We start from the raw sequence: 11,908 nt of genomic DNA on the forward strand, positions 1-11,908 counted from the left end.
AGAGTTGCATAAATTAGTCCCAATATCCCCAGGTTTAGTGAAACAACTCTGAGCTCTGCTGCTCTCCTGCATGCCGCAGTACTGACTATGACAGCGGATTCTCACTGTTTAGAGGCCTTTGAAATAAATGGTGAACATTCCTTGGGCTTTCATAGATTTCTTCCATAGCTTTACAAGGGTTATAGTGTACAATCTGAGAACTATTGTTTTCAGCAACTCTTTGATTTGCTCCTATATGTAAAAAGAAATGGAAATATTTATGTTGGTGATGATTATGATGACATAGCTACCTGAGAGATTCAGTGGCATTTTAAAGCTCGATTGGAAATCAAATGTAATTGTCCCAACATTGAGAGAATCAGTAGTAAAATTACAAAAACAAAGAAACCTCTTCTTCCCTATTTCTATCCAATATTATACCTTAATAAAACGGAAAACAATGACATTAATGACTGCTTAAAAATACAGTCAGAGACATAATTGAAATCACTGCAATTACAGACTATTGTTCCGGGAATGAAGCCACTAGAATTTTGTATAAACATAATTTGGATGAAGAGCTGGTATCATGGTGATATATGTGGACTATCATTAGTTTTCTCTAGCTTCATAGTCAGCAGGTAAAGCATGTTAAGCAACAGAATAATCAAATAAGCACAAGGAGCCATATGGATATATTGTTTTAAGTTTTAAATAATATTATTGGCAATACAAATGGTAATAGCATTCAACAAACCTTGAGTGATTGTTTATAAATATTCACCTAACAAAAAGCATCCCTGATATGTGCAGAAAAAATTATTTTCATTCATCAAGAAAATTACTATAATTAATCACATTTATTAAAAAACTTTGGTCTTAAAAATCATATTTGACACATTAAGGTATTAAATAATAAAGTAGCATTTCCAATAGTATTTTGCAATGCTCACACAAATAAATAATATTTAAATATTTAAGCAGAATGTTTTACAAGCATAAACCATGTCATTTGGTAGCCATTATGGCACAGTAAATTATTCTGGAATTTTTTTGAAAGTTAAATAAAGATTAATCTTCAGGTTAGAGTAGAAAGTAAGTTTAAAATTCAGAAACAACCTGAAATCCTTTGACATTTGTTTTAGTAAAGTAAAGTAATTTGGACCAAAAAAAAAAAAAAAAAAAAGCGTCCAAGATATACCTTCAAATAGTAATATCTGTTTTCTAATTTTAATTTCAACTTAGTGACAGTTGTAAACATTTTTTTAATGCACATTCCATTTTACCATGATCCTTATTGTATGAGTATAGAATTTCTTTAACTCACATATGGAAATTTTCCTTAGAGATGAATACCACATCAACGAAATTTCTCTTGCTTTCCGGAGAGCTTTACTCACTATGCCTATTTATGAGTATGAGAGAAAAAAACAGATCTATGATTTTCTCACATGCCCATTTCCTCATCTGACACTCCTTCCTACCACTGCCTCTAACCATCGAGAAGAGAATTGATGGAGCTGATAACAAAAAAGTGTATCCAATATTCTCTCTTCTTACTCCTGAAGCAGACTAGTAATACACATATAACACAGACACACTTGTGCGCACACACACACATACATACACACATCACCATGTCTTTTATTAATCTCTACCATATTCATTTAAATTTGTTTATATGATTCATAAATTCCCATTCTATGACTGCATCTACAAAAGCAAAAATACATATGTATATCTTTAAGTTAATCTCATTATAAATTGTCAATTCAAAAATGGCAAAATAAGAACACACAGCATGCTTTTATTTATAATCTTAAATGTTAGACAGCTTTTAGAACATATTTTTCTCAGTAACCACATTAAGTGTTGGAGTAAAAACCCAAAATAAACCAAGTTTGATGATAAAAAGGGAAATACATAAATATGAAAGCAACAAATACTATGAATCAAGTTTTAAGGACTACATCCACTAACTCTGGCAGAGAATTCCACCAATCTTGATCCTCAGAAAAGACAAAGTAGAATTTTCAACCTCACTTTCCACAACTACCGATAGCCAGACTTGAAGTTCCTCCGTTTCTCAAGTTCTAATTGGTTTGTGGGGCTGAATGTGAGAAAAAGAAACATAAATCCTATTGCATGCTACAGACTAACTAATTGGCTCAGAGAAACTCAAAAAAAGGAGTATTTTAGCAGTGAGATAATATCAGTTTCAAGGATGTTTCCAAAAAATTCAGACTGCAACACTGGATACATAAGAATGGATAATCATGACAAGGTCTAAGGCCAGAAGCAAATGTTAAAATGTCAAAACTTTTGGAAAGAGAAAAGTGTGTTCATCCATGACAGAAATATGGCTCAGTTCAGAAAACAGAGAAGAAATAATAGTCTTAGATACAAATTCCTTCAAGTTGGTAATTTTTGTCTATTGACTAAATTCTATTTCCTCTGAATCATAAATTTTCTCTCAAGCCCATCCATTAAACTAACAAGGTCAACACAACCAAAATATATTTGCCAAAACTTAACCTCTTAAAGGACACCCTCAAACGACAACAATCCCTCATAATTACTAGCAGCTTGTAAGTAAATGCTGCCAGGTCAATTAATGCCTATGTTAGTGACAAAGGGCTAGGTGGGTCACTTTAGGAGAGCATAAAATATGCAATAAACCATACGGTCGACTCCATAAATGGCCAAATAAAGACCTTCAAAAATTTCCTGCTCCACAAAAAGCAATTAAAAAAAAAAAAAAAAAACAGGTGATAACTGTCAGTATCAACTTTTTCAGAACTTAAGAAATTGAGCAAAGATTTTCAGCATCTCGAGGAGAAAAATGCCTAAATTTCAGTAAAAACAGTGAGTTTTATTGTATTTTAACTGACCGTTATCCCATAGGCCACTTCCTAGTTTCACAGTAACTTTGAAAAACTAAAACACATATTCCCAGAACAGCCCAGTAGCCACTGGAAGAAGCCACTTCAATTAAGTAGAGACTTCAGTGGCCATGTACCACAAAGAATTACAGAATTACTTCAGAAAAGTCACTAAACAAAACAAAATAAAAATAAACAACAAACAGGAACAACAGCAAACTCAGGGGTAAGGAGAACAAGATTTCCAAAGTTGCCATACACACACACACACACACACACACACACACGCACACACAGATGTGGAACCTAGGCTCCTATATATACATACATACAAATATATATATATACACACACACATACTGAGCCCTGGTGGCACAGTGATTAAGAGATATGGCTGCTAACCAAAAGGTCAGCAGTTCGAATCCACCAGCTGCTCCTTGGAAACCCTATGGAGCAGTTCTAGTTCTTCCTATAGGGTCACTATGAGTCGGAATTGATTCTATGGCAACAGTTTAGGTTTGGTTTATGGTTATACATACACAGACACATATATACACATATATAGCAACAGAGAGAACTTTGGTGGCACAGTAGTTAAGAGCTTTGTTGCTAAAGGAAAGGTCAGCAGTTAGAACCTGCAGGTGTCCCATGGGAGGAAGATGTGGCAGTCTGCTTCCATAAAGATTACAGCCTTGGAAACCCTATGGGGAAGTTTTGCTCTGTCCAGTAGGGTTGCTATGTGTCAGAATTGACTTGATGGCAATAGGTTTGGTTTTACATATATATATATATGTGTGTGTGTGTGTGTGTTTATATGTATCTATTTATATATACATATATATGTGTATATATATATAAATAACACATACACACACACACACACACACACACTCATATGTATGTATATGTATATATAGAACCCTAGTGGCGCAGTGGTTAAATGTTTGGCTGCTAACCAAAATGTCAGCAGTTCAAATCCACCAGCTGCTCCTTAGAAACCCTATGGGGCAGTTCTACTGTCCTATGGGGTTGATGTGAGTCAGAATCAACTCAGTGGCAATGGGTTTGGTTTTTTGTTGTTGTGATAATTATATATATACATACATACATGTATGCATATGTATGTATAGAAAGAGTATGGTCTATATATAGGAAAAATGGCAATCAATAGAAGCTGTCTCTGAGAAAGCCCAGACATTGAACTTACTAGACAAACTTTAAACCAGTTAAACTAAATATGTTCAAAGACATAAAGGAAACCATATCTAAAGAACTAAATGTAACCATAGACTAATGTCTCACCAAATAGAGAATATCAGTAAAGAAATAGAAATCACAAAAAAAGATACAAACAAAAATTTGGGAGTTGAAAATCACAATAACTGCAATAAAAAATTCACTATACAGGATCAACAACAGATTTGAGCCAGCAGATGAAAGAATCAGAGAAATTGAAGACAGATCATTAGAGATTACCCAATCTGAGTTACAGAGAGAAAAAAATAACGAAGAAAAATAAATAGGACCTCAGAAACCTATAGGATATCATCAAGAATACCAATATACACATAATGGGAATCCCAGAGGAGAGGAGAGAGAGACGAGGCATAAAGAATATTTGAAGAACTAGTGGCTGAACCCATCTGAAAATTTATGAAAAATAGTCCACGCTTCCAAGAAGCTCAATGAACTATGAATAAGAAAAGATAAACCAGATTCACACTAAACACATCATAATAAACTGTAAAAAAGCAAAGATAGAGATTTTTGAGAGCAGTAAAAGAGAAGTGACTCAAGACATAAAAGGGATTTCAAAAAGATTAACAGTTGGTTTCTCATCAGAAACTATGGAGGCAAGAAGGCAGTGAGACGACATATTCAAAGTGCTGAAAGAAAAAGGACTATCAGCTAAAAACTCTGTATCAGGCAAAACTATCTTTCAAAAATGTAGAAAATATTAACACTTTCCCAAGCAAACGAAGAATTTGTTAGCAGACCTGCCCTACAAGAAATACTAAGGGGAGTTATTCATGCTGAAATGAAAAGATACTAGATAGTAAACTGAATCTACATGAAGAAGTAAAGAGACTGTAAAAGCTAACTAGACAAGTAAATATACATAGACCATAAATATATTTTTTGTTTAGCTATGTATTAAATTGTGTCCCCCAAAAGTGTGTGTCTACTTGGCTAGGCCATGATTCCCAGTATTGTGTGGTTGTCCACCATTTTGTGATCTGATATGATTATCCTATGTGCTGTAAATCCTAACGTCTATGATGCTAATGAGGCAGGATAGAATCTACAGGATTAGGTTGTATCTTGGGTCAATCTCTTTTGAGATATAAAAGAGAGAAATGAGCAGAAAGGAGAGGGACCTCCTACCACCAAGAAAGAAGAGCCAGGAGCAAAGCACATCTTTTGGAACGAGGGTCCCTGCACTGAGAAACTCCTAGGCCTAGGGGAAGATTGATGTCAAGATCTTCCCCCAGAGCTGACAAATAGAGAAACTCTTCCCCTGGAGCCTGCATCCTGAAACTGGACTTCTAGCCTCCTAGACTCTGAGAGAATAAATTTCTGTTTGTTAAAGCAATCCACTTGTGGTATTTCTGTTATAGCAGCACTAGATAACTAAAACAGTTTGTAACTCTTTTTTCTCCCATCTGACCTAAAAGACAATGCATATATCAACAATTATAATTACTTTAATGTTTATGTATAAAGATGTAATTTGTGACATTAACAGCATAAAGGAGGGGAAACATAGCTATATATGACCAACATTTTTATATAGTATTGAATTAGTATATATTAATCTTCCCTAAACAAACAAACAAAACACAACACTAAACTCGTTGCCATAGAGTCAACTCCAACCTATGGTGACCTAAATTAAGATGTTAATATTATCCTTAAGGGCAACTACTAAGAAAACAATCTAAAAATATACTGTAAAAGAAACAAGAAGAGAACATGGTACAGTAGAAAATATTTAACACAAATAAGGGAGTAATGGAGGAACAGAGGAATAAAAAAGACATAAGACATACAGGAAACAAAAAGCAAAATGAAAGACACAAATCGTACTTTATAAGTCATTATATTACATACAAATGGATTAAACTCTCCAATCAAAAGGCAGAGGTTGCCAAAATGGATTAAAAACAAACAAACAAAAAATATAAAAATAAGCTATTTACAAGAGACATACTTTAGATTCAACTACACAAATAGGTTTAAAATAAAAGGATGAAAAAACATAAACCATACAAATAGTCACCAAAAGACAACTAACGTGGCAGTATTAATATAAAAAAAACTAGATTATAAGCAAAAAATTGTTACTGTAGACAAAGAAAGACATTTAATAATTACAAAAGGTCAATCCATCCAGAAGAAACAACTATAAACATATATGCATCTAACAACAAAGCCCCCAAAATATGTGAAGCAAAAAACTGATAGACTTGAAGAGAGAAACAGACAATTTTCCAATAGTAATTGGAGACTTTAATATCTTAATTTTAATAATAGACTGAAGATTAGTAAGGAAATAGAAGATTTGAATAACACTATTGACCATTTAGATCTAAGAGACATCTATTGAACACTCCATCCAACAACAGTGGAGTGGAATACACATTCTTCTCATATGCACATGAAATATTTACCAAGCAAGTCCATATGTTGGTTTATAAAACATCTTGATTCATTTAAAAGAACTGAAATCATACAAAGTATGTTCTCCAACTACAATGGAATGATTAGAATCAATTGCAGAAGGAGATCTGGGATATTAACAAAAATGTGGAAATTAAACAACATACTCCTAAGTAACCTATAGGTCTAAGAAGAAATCACAGACAAAATTGAAAATATTTTGAAATGAATGAAAACAAAAATATAACACATCAAAACTTATGCAACATAGTGGAACCAGAGCTTAGAAGGAAATTTATAGCTGTAAATGCCTATATTAAAAAAAAGAGAGAGATCTGAAATCAACAGTTCAACCTTCCACTTAAATAAATGAGAAAAAAAAAGGAATACACTAAACCCAAATCAAACAGAAGGATGAAAATAACAATCAGTTAGGGGGGAAATAAATGGAGAATATAAAACAAGAAAGAGCAACAAACAAAAAGTTGATTCTTTGAAAACTTCAACAAATCGGCAAACTTTAGCTGGACTGATTGAGGAAAAAAAAAAAGAGTCAAATTAAATGAGGAATACAAGACAGGACATTATTACTGACCTTACATAAATAAATAAAAAATTATAAAGGAATATTATGACAAATTAGATAACCTAGATGAAATGGACAAATTCCTAGAAAGACACACAACTGAAACTGACTCAAGAAAAAATAGAAAATCTGAATAAACTGTAACAAGCAAAGAGATTAAGTTAATAATCAAAAAACTATTGGAGAAACTCTGAGAATATGGCCTCCAGACACTCTTTTAGCTCAGAGGTGAAGTCACTTCCGAGATTCACCGTTCAGCCGGGGATTGAACAACCCCATAAAACAAAAACGGGACCAATGAGTCCTTGTCCAGGGACAAGGACTACAAGGGTAGGAGGGGACAGAAAAGCTGGTGATAGGGAGCCCAAGGTTGAGAAGGGACACTGTTGACATGTTGTGGGGTTGTTAACCATTGCCTTAAGGCAATATGTGTACTAACTGTTTAATGAGAAACTATTTGTTCTATAAACCTTCATCTAAGGTACAAAAAAAAAAAAGAATTATCTATATGAGATCAAATTGACAACAGCAACTCAAAGGTTTGATGGGAAGCCTAGGGGCCAGTGAGTTGAAGATAATGGGGATAGAATAATCTGGAAAAGAGCAGTGAGAATAGCAGCACAACTAGAAGAATGTAATCGATGTCACTGAATTGTACATGTAGAAATTTCTGAAATAGTGTATCTTTGGCTATGTATATTTTCACCAAAAAAAAAATGTCCTCCATGGTTGAGAAGGGAGATTGTTGACATGTCCTGGGGTTGTTAACCAATGTCATAAAACAATATGTGTACTGACTATTTAATGAGAAACTACTTGTTCTGTAAACCTTCACCTAAAGTACAATAAAAAAAATTAAAATAAATAAATAAATAATCAAAAACTTAACTAAACAAGGACTCAGTCAGACATGGCTGTGGCAGCATGCTTGTCCGTTTTTCTATTCTTACCTATTCTGTAATATTCTTTGGACTTGGACAGACATGGCTCTAGCAGCATGCTTGTCCATTTTTCCATTCTTGCCTATTCTGTAATATTCTTTGGACTCGGAGCAGACATGTCTGTGGCAGGATGCTTGTCCGTTTTCCCACTTTTGTCTGCTCTGTGATATTTCCTTGGACTCGGGCAGACATGACTCTGGCAGCATGGTTGTCCATTTCCCACTTTTGCCTTTTTGAATTTGTGCCGAATAAAACTTTCTTTTTGCTTTTAAAACAAAAACAAAAACTTTCTAACAGAAAAGCCATATGTGTGTGTGTAAAACTTTGCAGTGTCATGTAGCTGAGCTGAATGAGTGAACACACACTCATATATATACACATACTCACATCTGTATATACTTTGTCCTCCAACAAATCTCCTTACAAAAAAAAGTATATGCATGCAATGTAATTTTCAATAAAACTATGGTTATAAAACATTATCAGAAATTATTTAACTTTTTTTTTGAAATTTCACAATTTTATATTATTGTCATCTTGAGACAGCAGGAATAGAGATTAGTTATTTTGTGTTCTATGACATGGTTTTCTTTCATTAAGAAAATCTTTTGTACCCTTGGATTCTACTTCTTTTCTTCGATTCTAAGAAAATTGTTTTTTTTTTTTTCCCCCAGAATCTTTTATATGTGCATTTATCACTGTCATTCTTTCAGGTAAAAACATGTCATTTACGTATTAACAGATTTTTATTGCACATATATGATGTACCAGAGACCACACCATGCACTGGGTATTTAAGACAATTGTTTGTGTCTTTGTGGAATTCATATTTTAGCTACAGAGAAACCAATCAATAGCTATGGTATGATCTGAACTGACCTATGATGGGGATATGTATTATATGATAGAGTAAAATATAGCAAGGGAAAACTAATTCTGCTGAGGGGTGAAGAAGTCTTCAGCGAGGAGGTGGCCATGTGTGACCTGAACTCTGAAAGATGAAGTGCAATTTTTCAGGGATAGGAATGAGGCATAGACTTAACTACACAAATATTAATAGAGGAATTTAGCATTTGGCATTGCGCAAAGCAGAGTTGGCCTGGAAAAAATTATGAAATTGACTCCCTCTCTGTCCATCCATCCACATCACTCTTCCATCTAGACACACACAGACCCTGTGCTGGGGTCCCTTTGAATCTTCAGACCCTACTACACTGCTCCACCTAACCTGGCTTCTCAGGTTCTGGATCTGCTTCCCATCAAGTATTATCTGCTCTGAGTTTCATTTCTAGTAAAAAGTTACTTGCAGCTCAGCTACGTGACACTGCAAAGTTTTATAAACAAATTCGTGTCGAGGGTGTTGCTGAAACATGTGAAAAGCTTTGTTTGGCATCCTGTATTTGAATTCTCTGTGTGTTTTAACTAGTTGGAGTGCCAACACTGAACAAGAAATATCTGATGTTGAAGTAGCAGGCAGGAGTGATAAATTACTAAATGAAATGTTTTCAAACATAGGCATCTTCAAATATTATCACATCTTATCACAAAGAAATCACCTTTTTTGCCAATGCATAAAAGTGTATTTTTAAATTAATCCAGAGTAAAAATAAAAAACCCTATTGATTTTCAAAACTAGAAATCAAAAATAATCTTTTTTTTTTGACTCTTTTTTGGGTTCTCAGACTGTGAGAGGCTACATTGGTAAATTGCCAACCCTTACCTACATCCTATGAGGCAGTTCTACTGTGTCCTATAGGGTCGTTATGAGTCGGAATCGACTTGACGGCACACAACAACCACCTACAAGCTAGTTATGCAAACTCCTCGGATCATATAGTTAATACACATTCAGAAGAAAAAAAGCGAAACAGCAAGAAAACTGTTTCCATAGTACCCTCCCCCAAAAGTGCATGTCCTGTTTCAGGCAGCTCCCTGGCAAACAAAGAAATGTCTATTATTATTACAGTAGGTGTGTGCGTAAATCTGCAAAGACTAGGACAGGAGAGGCAAGTGATATTAACAGAAGGCAGATCCTGAACTTTGGGCTTGCTCTGAAGAAAGCAATGAAAATAGTGGAAAGGATAAAATTTACATATGGAGGCAAAAATGTAGAGGAATTGGTATCATGTAGTTTGGGAAAGAGAAAAGAGAAAGTCCTGGGATTTGCTGTAAATCATGCTGCTAATTACTAGCCAAGTAGAATAAGAAATTCAGATCTCTGAACTTCATATTTAAAATTTTTGTTACACTACCAAGTAAAAGAGAAATCATACTCATTGCAAAAGTTGATTACATGCATGAATGGACAATCAAGAAGTTATGAAACTTTCTTCCCCTAAAAACTTTGAAAATGAGTGTATTCATTTTTTATCCATACCACAAACAAATTACCAAAAACTTAGTGAATTAAGACAATTCAAATTTATTATCTCACAGTTTCTGTAGGTCACAAGTCTAGGCATGGTGTGGCTCAGTTCTTTGCTTAGAATTTCATAAGGTGTTGGCTGGCTGTGTTCCTTACTGGGGATGAATTCCCTTCCAAGCTCGTTCATGTCATTGGCAAAATTGAGTTCTAGGCATTTGTAGAACACAGGTTCTCATTTCATTGTTGGCTGTTGTCATGGATTGAATTGTGTCCCCCAAAAATATCCATCAACTTGGCTAAGCCATGATTCTCAGTACTGTGTGATTGTCCACCATTTTGTCATCTGATGTGATTTTTCTATGTGTTGTAAATTCTGTCTCTGTGATGTTGAGATGGGATTAGTGGCAGTTATGTTAATGAGGCAGGACTCAATCTACAAGTTTAAACTGCATATTAAGCCACTCTCTTTTGCGATATAAAAGAGAGAAGTGAGCAGAGAGACATGGGGACTTCATACCACCAAGAAAGCAATGTGGGAAGCAAAACACTTCCTTTGAACTCAAGGTTCCTGCACTCAGAAGCTCCTTGACCAGGGGAAGATTGATGACAAGGACCTTCCTCTAGAGCTGACAGAGAGAGAAAGGCTTTCCCTGGAGCTGGGATCTGAATTTGAACTTTTACCCTCCTAGACTGTAATAGAATAAATTTCTATTTGTTAAAGCCATCCACTTGTGGTATTTCTGTTATAGCAGCACTAGATAACTAAGACAGCTGTCAACTAGGGATTGTTCTCAGCTTCTAGAGGTCATTTACATTCCTTGGTTTGTGTCCCCCTTTATCCATTTTTAAAGCCAGCAATGGCAGGTCAATTTCTTCTCATACTTAGAATCTCTCTGACCTTCCCTTCTGCCTCTTCTCTCCTGTCTTCCTCTCCTGTAATGTCTGACTGACTCTTCTGCCTACTTCTGCTTTTAAGGCTTTATGAAATTACATGGGACCCACTAGAATAATCCAGGATAATCCCCTTTTACTAAATTCAGTTGATTAGTAGCCTTAATTCCATCTGCAAAGTCCATTCACAGAAGTATGTAGATTAGCATTTGACTGAATAACTGTTGTTGTTTGTTGTTGAGTCATTTCTGACTCATAGTGACCTTATGTATAACAGAATGAATTGTTTCCCAGTCCTACACCACCTTCATGATCATTGTTATGTTTGAGTCCGTTGTTGCAGACCAATAAACAACATCATGATAAATGGAGAAGAGATTGAAGTTGTCAAAAAATTCATTCTACTTAGATCAACAACCAACATCCACGGAAGCAGCAGTCAAAAAATTAAACAGAGGGAGTCCGGCAAGATGGCGCTCTAGGCAGAAGCACCACGCTGTCCCTCCACAGCAAAGATCCGAAAAACTAAGCCAAACAGAGAATCAACAATCCTGAAACCCTAGAACATCAAATGAAGAGATAAAGAACTCAGCCGAGCACCAGA

The 11,908-nt window shown here is 34.9% G+C and overlaps 1 protein-coding gene across 1 annotated transcript in view; it reads right to left on the reverse strand.

Annotated features, from left to right (window-relative positions):
* The window catches only part of MALRD1 (MAM and LDL receptor class A domain containing 1), a 964,362-nt gene that overhangs the window by 916,476 nt on the left and 35,978 nt on the right, over positions 1 to 11,908 (reverse strand). The gene's annotated exons all lie outside the window — the stretch shown is intronic.

Source organism: Trichechus manatus, unplaced genomic scaffold (genome assembly GCF_000243295.1).
Source record: "Trichechus manatus latirostris isolate Lorelei unplaced genomic scaffold, TriManLat1.0 scaffold00075, whole genome shotgun sequence".
Taxonomy (NCBI): Eukaryota; Metazoa; Chordata; class Mammalia; order Sirenia; family Trichechidae; genus Trichechus; species Trichechus manatus.